Here is a 9,434-nt window from a genome sequence, read left to right on the forward strand (position 1 = left end):
CATTCTCATTGATCCATCCTTCTTCTTAACAAACAATACCGGCGCACCCCAGGGCGAGACACTAGGTCTAATGAATCCCTTATCAAGCAAGTCCTGCAACTGTTCTTTCAACTCCTTCAACTCTGGCGGGGCCATACGATATGGAAGAATAGAAATGGGCTGAGTGCCCAGAGCCAAATCAATGCAAAAGTCGATATCCCTGTCGGGTGGCATCCCCGGTAGGTCTGCAGGAAATACCTCTAGAAATTCACGAACAACTGGCACGGAATCCATAGAAGGAACCTCAGCACTAGAATCATGCACATATGCCAAGTAAGCCAAACACCCCTTCTCGACCATACGCCGAGCCTTCATATGAGAAACGACCCTACTGGTAGAATGACCAGGAATCCCTCTCCACTCCAATCAAGGCAACCCCGGCAAGGCTAAGGTCACGGTCTTGGCGTGACAATCCAATATGGCATGATAAGGTGACAGCCAATCCATCCCCAATATGACATCAAAATCAACCATATCCAGAAGTAAGAGATCTACACGGGTCTCAAGACCCCCGATAATAACCACACACGAGCGATAGACACGATCTACAATAATGGAATCACCCACCGGTGTGGAAACATATACAGGAGCACTCAAAGAATCACGAGTCACAACCAAATACGTAGCAAAATAAGATGACACATAAGAGTATGTAGACCCTGGATCAAACAGAACTGATGCATCTCTACTGCATATGTGACGACCCAAAGGGTCATCACCTGTTTTCTTACTCATTTCGTGCTTCCGAGGCCTTAAAAACCTCATTTTTAGTCACCTCGATTTGCGTGCGCAGTCCGGGCGCGTAGCCGGAAAGCCTAAATGTGAAATTCTATGATAAATGCTAAAATTTGGTATTTAAAATGAATAAGTTTGACTTTGATCAACATTTTGGGTAAACGGACCCGGACCCGTGATTTGACGGTCCCGGAAGGTCCGTAGGAAAATATGGGACCTGGGCGTATGCCAGGAATCTAATTCCGAGGTCCCAAGCCCGAGAAATGAATTTTTGAGTAAAATTGTTTTTCTGAAATTACTAAGGAAAATTGAAATGAAAATTGGTTAGAACGTGTTAGTATCGGGCCCGTATTTTGGTTTCGGTGCCTGGTATAGGTCTTATATGTGGTTTAAGATATTTCTGTGAAGTTTGATTGAAATCGTACGTCGTTTGACGTGTTTCGGACTTAAAATTCTAAATTGTAAAGTTTATGAAGATTGAAGAAAAACTAGTAATTTTGAGGCTCGATTCATTGTTTTTGATGTTATTTTGGCGATTTGATCGCACGGTTAAGTTCGTAGGATGTTGTTGAGTTAGTGTATGTGTTTGGTTAGAAGCCCCGGTGGCTCGGGTGTGTTTCGGAGGTGTTCCGGAGTGATTTCGGACTTAGGAAAGTTGCAGAAATTCTTCAGCTCTTGCAGACCAGTTCCTTCTTTGCGTTCGCGACGCCTCCTTCGCGTTCGCAAAGCTCTGACTTTTCCCTTCATCGCGTTCGCATTGATACTCTTGCGTTCGCGTAGTTTATAGGGCTCCTTCATCGCGTTCGCGTAAGGGTCCACGCGTTCGCGTAGACCAAGTACTGGACCCCCCCCCCAACTTTTCCTTTTCGCGTTCGAACTCCTCCCATCGCGAACGCGATGGTCTGATAAGTTACCCTTCGCGAACGCGATCCCCTTTCCGCGAACGCGAAGGGCAATTTTCACCCAGTTAGATTTTAATTTCCAGAATCAGTGTATTGCGGGATTTTCATAAAAACACACGAGCTCCTTCTTCTCCAAGGTCTTTAGGCATCCATTGAAGCTCCCTTTCACCAAAACTTCTTGGGTTAGTAAATCTTAACTCGTTTTCTTCATTTTCCATCAATATTTATTGAATTCCTAAGCCTAAAACATGTAATTTAGGGTAGAAATTGGGGGAAATGGGTAGAGTTAGGGCTTTTTGGATTTTCTTGATTTAGACCTCGTTTTGGGGTCGAATTTGAAAACAAATTATATATTCGGGCTCGTGGGTGAATGGGGGATATGTGTTTGGTCCGAACCTCGTATTTTGACCAAGCGGGCCCGGGGTCAATTTTGGGATTTTGGAAAGAAAGCTTGGAAATCTATAATTAGGCATTGGGTTTGATTTGTTTAGCATATATTGATACTATGAAGTCATTATTGTATAGATTTGATTGAGTTGGAGCCGAATTCGAGAGGGAAAGCGGTTGTTGTGGATTGATTTGGCCGTGGAAGTTGAGGTAAGTGTTTGGTCTAACCTTAGCTTGAGGGAATAGGAGTTGAGTCTTATTTGCTACTTGCTAATTGTCGAGTACGATGTATAGGCATGGTGACGAGTATCTATACATTGGTGTCTAGCATGACCGTGAGTCCTTATATTGCGAATATCCTGGTTTATTTATAGCTTCCATACTTAATTGATGATTTCTATATGTTGTAAAGAGTGTGAAAGGAATTGTGATTGTTGAACTTCGTGGAGCGTTGGCTCGAGTTGAAATACAAATTGTGAAGGTATATGAGATATTTAAATCCTTGGAGTGTTGGCTCAAGTGACAATGTGAACTATGAGATGAAAGTGAAAGAAAGAGAAAGAGTTATTGGTTTATTCCCTTGCCGGGACGTTTTGTTGTTTTGTTGATTTTCTCCCTTGCCGGGATATGGAAATTTATTGATATTGTTCCCTTGCAGGGATTTAGTTGTTTAATTGCATTCCCTTGCCGGGATTTCTATCGTTATTTGTTTGCTTTCTTGCCCCTTGTTTGTGATTGTTGTTTGGGTGAGGAAGAGTGATAAAGCACGAAGGGTGATGTCGTGCATTATATGATATTTGTGGATCGGGTTGCGCGCCGCAACAGTGCTAAATGATATGGATCGGGTTGCACGCCGCAACAATGATATTTGTGGATCGGGTTGCACGCCGCAACAATGCTAAATGATATGGATCGGGTTGCATGCCGCAATAGTGTTGTTATATATTGGGATCGGGTTGCGCGCCGCAACAATTATTGATACAAATGTGTTTATTTTGGATATTAGTTTCTTTGTTCGCTGTAAATTCTAAGCTTCCCTTAGACTGTTACTCTGGATTTACTGTTAATACTGGTATACCCCCTGCAGCATGTTTCCCCCTCCCATCTTTACTTGTTTATTCCTGTTTTACTTTCCGCTGTATACTATGTAACTGCACAGGTTTAATTGGTAGTCCGGTCCTAGCCTCATCACTACTTCGCCGGGGTTAGGCTAGGCACTTACCAGCACATGGGGTCGGTTGTGTTGATACTACACTCTGTGCTATTTTGCACAGATCCAGGTTTTGGATAGCAGCAGCAGTAGTAGGGGAGTAGGCCTTCAGTCCAGCGAGACACCGAGGTAGCCTTGCAGGCGTCCGCAGGCCCGACGTCTCCCCTATCTTTTACATTCGACTGTTATCTCATTGTATCCGAGACAAACAATATTTCTTTCAGACATTGTATTTAGTATTCTTAGATGTTCGTGAGTATTGTGACACCAATCTTGGGTAGAGGCTTATGTTGAATTTTCCGCATTTCTATTCAGTTTTCCATAATTTAAGACTTCCGCTTATTATTTAATTTTGTTGCTTTTATATTATTGCTGATAATTTCTAAAAGAGGTAAATTGGTTAATGATAAAGTAATAAATGTTTGGCTTGTCTAGCTCCCAATAGTAGGCGCCATCACGACCCCGAGGGTGGGAAATCCGGGCCGTGACAAGTTGGTATCAGAGCTCTAGGTTGCATAGGTCTCACAACTCATGGACAAGCTTAGCAGAGTCTGAGGGATCGGTACAGAGACTCTGTATTTATCCCCCAGAGGCTACCGAGTTAGGAAAAGTTTCACATTTGTTCTTTCTTGTCGTGCGGTTTGGTTCCCAACGCTAATTGAATTTCTACTCCGTTCTTTTGCAGATGGCGAGAACACGCGCTTCCTCATCTACCGCTCAGCAGCTCGAGCACCCAGCAGCATCTCCCGCCAAGGGCAGAGGGCGAGGACGAGGCCGTGCTAGAGGCGGAGGTAGGGGCAAAGCTCAGCCCCGAGCAATAGTACCGGTGGTGGAGCCTCAGGTTGATTTCGAGGAGAAGGTTCCAGCCCCAGCGGTTCCGGTCGGCCCAGCTCAGGTCCCAGAGGGGTTCATTGCCACCCCAGTTCTTCAGGACGCTCTTGTCAGATTGGTGGGCCTCATGGAGAGTGTCACCCGAGCGGGTTTGCTTCCAGTAGCACCAGCCATTCTCAGGCTGGAGGAGGGGCTCAGACTCCTACTACACGCACTCCGGAGCAGGTAGCTCCCCAGGTTCAGGTTCCAGTGGTTCAGCCAGCTATGGCAGTTCAGCCGGGTGCAGTGACTCAGACCGGCGATGGAGCGGCTATGTCCGCAGATGCTTTGTGGAGGTTGGATAGGTTCACCAAGCTCTTCACTACTACTTTCAGCGGTGCATCCACCGAGGATCCTCAGGATTATTTGGACAGCTGCCACGAGGTTCTTCGGAACATGGGTATTGTTGAGTCCAGTGGAGTTGATTTCGCTGCATTTCGCCTATCTGGATCTGCCAAGACTTGGTAGAGGGATTTCTGTTTAGCTAGACCCGCAGGGTCTCCAGCCTTGACATGGGATCAGTTTTCAGTGTTGTTTCTGGAGAAGTTTCTCCCTATCACACAGCGTGAGGCCTATCGGAGACAGTTCGAGCGTCTCCATCAGGGATCCATGTCAGTCACCCAGTACGAGACAAGGTTTATTGAGTTGGCTTGCCATGCTATTGTCATACTCCCCACTGAGAGGGAGAGAGTGAGACGGGTTATTGATGGACTCATTGAGCCTATTCATCTCCAGATGGCTAGAGAGGCAGGGAGTGATATCACTTTTCAGGAGGCGGCCAATGTGGCCCGGAGGATTAAGATGGTATTATCGCAGGGGGGTGGTCCTGAGGGAGACAAGAGAGCCCGTCATTCCGGCAGATTCAGTGGTACCTCGTCTGGAGGTAGAGATTCATATGGTAGAGGCCATCCTCCTTGGCCCTTTCAGTCAGCACTCCAGGTTTCTCACGGTACATCAAGTTGTCGTGGTTCTCAGGCACACTACTCTGATCAGCAGTCATTCAGTGCACCGCCAGCTCCTATCATCGCACCGCCACTTCAAAGTTTCTGTGGGGGTCATTCAGGTCGCCAGGGTCAGCTTCAGTTTCCTCAGCCACAGCGTTTGGATGGATGTTATGAGTGTGGTGAGTATGGTCACATCAGGAGGGCTTGCCCGAGGTTGAGGGGTGCTCAGCCATAGCAGCAAGGTCCCCGTCGTATGATTCAGGCACCAGATGTTCCACAGGCCGCCCAGCCAGTCAGAGGCGGGGGTAGAGGTGCTAGAGGTGGAGGTAGAGGTCATAGAGGTGGAGCTCAGGCCGCCAGAGGTGGAGGCCAGCCAGCAGCCGGTCGTCCTAGAGAGGCAGTTCAGGGTGGTGGGGCCCAGCCCCGTATGCTCTTCCAGCCAGGCCAGAGGCTGAGTCTTTAGATGTAGTCATTATAGGTACTATTCTGGTTTGTGATAGAGATGCTTCAGTGCTATTTGATCCAGGGTCTACGTATTCGTATGTGTCCTCTAATTTTGCACCGTACCTGGTCATGCCTAGTGATCCACTGAGTATTCCTATTTATGTATCTACACCGGTGGGTGATTCTATTGTGGTTGATCGAGTTCATCGTTCTTGTGTTGTGGTGATTAGGGGTCTTGAGACCCGTGTTGACTTGTTGCTTTTAGATATGGTCGACTTTGATGTTATATTGGGGATGGACTGGTTATCCCCGTATCATGCTATCTTGGACTGCCATGCCAAGACCGTGACCTTAGCTTTACCAGATTTGCCCCATTTAGAGTGGAGAGGGACCCCAGGTCACTCTACCCGCAGTGTTATTTCGTACGTGAAGGCTCGGCGCATGGTTGAGAAGGGGTGTTTGGCCTATTTAGTCTATGTTCGGGATTCCAGTACTGAGGTTTCTCCTATTAATTTTGTGCCTATTGTCCGGGAGTTCCCCGATGTTTTCCCTTCAGACCCGCCGGGTATGCCACCCGACAGGGACATTGATTTTTGTATTGATTTGGCTCCGGGCACTCAGCCCATTTCTATCCCCCCATATCGTATGGCGCCGCCGGAGTTGAAAGAGTTAAAGGAACAGTTGCAGGATTTGCTTGAGAAGGGTTTCATTAGACCTAGTGTCTCACCTTGGGGTGCACCGGTGTTATTTGTCAAGAAGAAGGATGGGTCAATGAGAATGTGTATTGATTACCGGCAATTGAACAAGGTAACGATCAAGAATAAGTATCCACTGCCGAGGATTGATGATTTGTTCGACCAGCTTCAGGGTGCTAGGGTATTTTCCAAGATTGACTTGTGATTTGACTACCATCAGTTGAGGATTAGGGCATCCGATGTCCCTAAGACAGCTTTCCGCACTCGGTATGGGCATTATGAGTTTTTGGTTATGTCATTTGGGTTGACCAATGCCCCAGCAGGGTTTATGGAGTTGATGAACCGAGTGTTCAGGCCTTATTTGGACTTGTTCGTGATAGTCTTTATTGATGATATTTTGATATACTCCCGCAGCCAGGAGGAGCATGAGCAGCACCTTAGAGTCGTTCTTCAGACTCTGAGGGATAGTCAGTTATATGCCAAGTTCTCCAAGTGTGAGTTATGTCTGAGTTCAGTTGCATTTCTGGGTAATGTTATATCAGCAGAGGGTATTCAGGTGGACCCAAAGAAGATAGAGGCAGTCAAGAACTGGCCTAGACCAGCATCAGCTACGGAGATCCGGAGTTTCTTGGGATTGGCAGGCTACTATTGACGGTTCATGGAGGGATTTTAATCTATTGCAGCCCCGATGACCAGATTTACCCAGAAGGGTGCCCAGTTCAGATGGTCGGATGAGTGTGAGTCGAGCTTTCAGAAGCTTAAGACAGCTCTGACTACGGCACCGGTGTTGGTTTTGCCCACAGGTTCAGGGCCTTATACAGTCTATTGTGATGCTTCCCGTGTTGGGCTTGGGGCAGTGTTGATGCAGGATGGCAAGGTCATTGCCTATGCTTCGAGACAGTTGAAGATCTATGAGAAGAATTATCCGATTCATGATCTAGAGTTGGCAGCCATAGTTCTCGCATTGAAGATTTGGAGGCATTATCTATATGGCGTGGCATGTGAGGTGTTCACTGATCACAATAGTCTTCAGTACTTGTTCAAGCAAAAGGAGTTGAATTTGAGGCAGAGGAGGTGGTTGGAGTTGTTGAAAGATTATGATGCCACCATTTTATATCACCCAGGGAAGGCCAATGTGGTGGCCGATGCTTTGAGTAGGAAGTCAGCTAGTATAGGTAGTCTTGGTTTTATTCCTGTCAGTCAGAGGCCGCTTGCTTTGGATGTTCAGGCTTTGGCCAATCGATTTGTGAGGTTGGATATTTTTGAGCCTAGCCGAGTATTAGCTTGCACGGTCGCTCGTTCTTCATTATTGGAGCGTTTCCGTGATCGACAGTTTGATGATCCCCATTTGTGTGTCCTTAGAGACACGGTGCAGCGAGGAGGTGCCAAGCAGGTTACATTGGATGCTGATGGAGTCTTGAGATTGCAGGGGCGAGTTTGTGTGCCCAATGTGGATGGACTTCGGGAGTTGATCTTAGAGGAGGCCTATAGTTCCCGGTATTCTATTCATCCGGGCGTCGCGAAGATGTATCAGGATTTGCGGCAGCATTATTGGTGGCGCAGAATGAAGAAGGATATTGTGGCATATGTGGCGCGGTGTTTGAATTGTCAGCAGGTTAAGTATGAGCATCAGAAGCCTGGTGGTTTATTTTAGAGGATTGATCTTCCCGAGTGGAAGTGGGAGAGGATCACTATGGACTTCGTTACTGGACTTCCATTGACCCGGAAGAAGTTCGATGCAATTTGGGTCATTATTGATAGGCTGACCAAGTCAGCGCATTTCATTCTTGTGGCAGTCTCCTATTCATCCGAGAGGTTAGCTGAGATCTATATTCGGGAGACTGTTCGCCTTCATGGTGTGCCCGTATCTATCATTTCGGACCGGGGTACGCAGTTTACCTCGCGCTTCTGGAGAGCAGTTCAGCGAGAGTTGGGCACACGGGTCGAGTTGAGCACAACATTCCATCCCCAGACGGATGGTCAGTCAGAGCGGACTATTCAGATATTGGAGGACATGCTCCGAGCTTGTGTTATTGACTTTGGAGGTTCATGGGATCAGTTCTTGCCTTTAGCAGAGTTTGCCTACAACAACAGCTATCAGTCGAGTATCCAGATGGCTCCTTATGAGGCTTTATATGGTAGACGGTGTCGATCTCCGGTTGGATGGTTTGAGCCGGGAGAGGCTCGGTTGTTGGGTACGAATTTGGTTCAGGAGGCCTTGGACAAGGTCAGGATCATTCAGGATAGGCTTCGTACAGTTCAGTCCAGGCAGAAGAGCTACGCAGATCGTAAGGTTCGAGACGTAGCTTTCATGGTTGGTGAGCGGGTATTGCTCCGAGTGTCGCCTATGATCATTGGTCCGTTTGAGATTCTTGATCGAGTGAGAGGGGTGGCCTATAGACTTGCATTGCCGCCTAGCTTATCAGCCGTGCATCCAGTTTTTCATGTATCCATGCTTTGGAGGTATCACGGCGATCCAGCCCACGTGTTAGATTTCAGCACTGTCCAGTTGGACAAGGATCTGTCTTATAAGGAGGAGCCGGTAGCTATTCTAGACCGGCAAGTTCATCAGTTGAGATCCAAGAGTTTCCCTTCTGTTCGTGTTCAGTCGAGAGGTCAGCCTCCTGAGGCATCGACTTGGGAGTCCGAGTCCGATATGCGGAGCCGTTATCCCCATCTATTCCCCGACTCAGGTACTTCTTTATTTTGTCCGTTCGAGGATGAACGGTTGTTTTAGAGGTGGAGAATGTGACGACCCAAAGGGTCATCACCTGTTTTCTTGCTCATTCCATGCTTCCGAGGCCTTGAAGACCTCATTTTTAGTCGCCTAGATTGCGTGCGCAGTCCGGGCGCGTAGCCGGAAAGCCTAAATGTGAAATTCTATGAAAATGCTAAATTTTAATATTAAAATAAATAAATTTGTCTTCGGTCAACATTTTGGGTAAACGGACCCGGACCCGTGATTTGACGGTCCCGCAGGGTTCGTAGGAAAATATGGGACTTGGGCGTATGCCCGGAATCGAATTCTGAGGTCCCAAGCCCGAGAAATGAATTTTTGAGTAAAATTGTTTTTCTGAAATTTATGAAGAAAATTGAAATAAAAATTGGTTAGAACGTGTTGGTATCGGGCCCATATTTTGGTTCCGGCACCCGTTACGGGTCTTATATGTGATTTAAGATATTTCCGTAAAGTTTGGTTGAAATCGGA

This window comes from Nicotiana attenuata, unplaced genomic scaffold, assembly GCF_001879085.1.
Source record: "Nicotiana attenuata strain UT unplaced genomic scaffold, NIATTr2, whole genome shotgun sequence".
Classification (NCBI taxonomy): Eukaryota; Viridiplantae; Streptophyta; class Magnoliopsida; order Solanales; family Solanaceae; genus Nicotiana; species Nicotiana attenuata.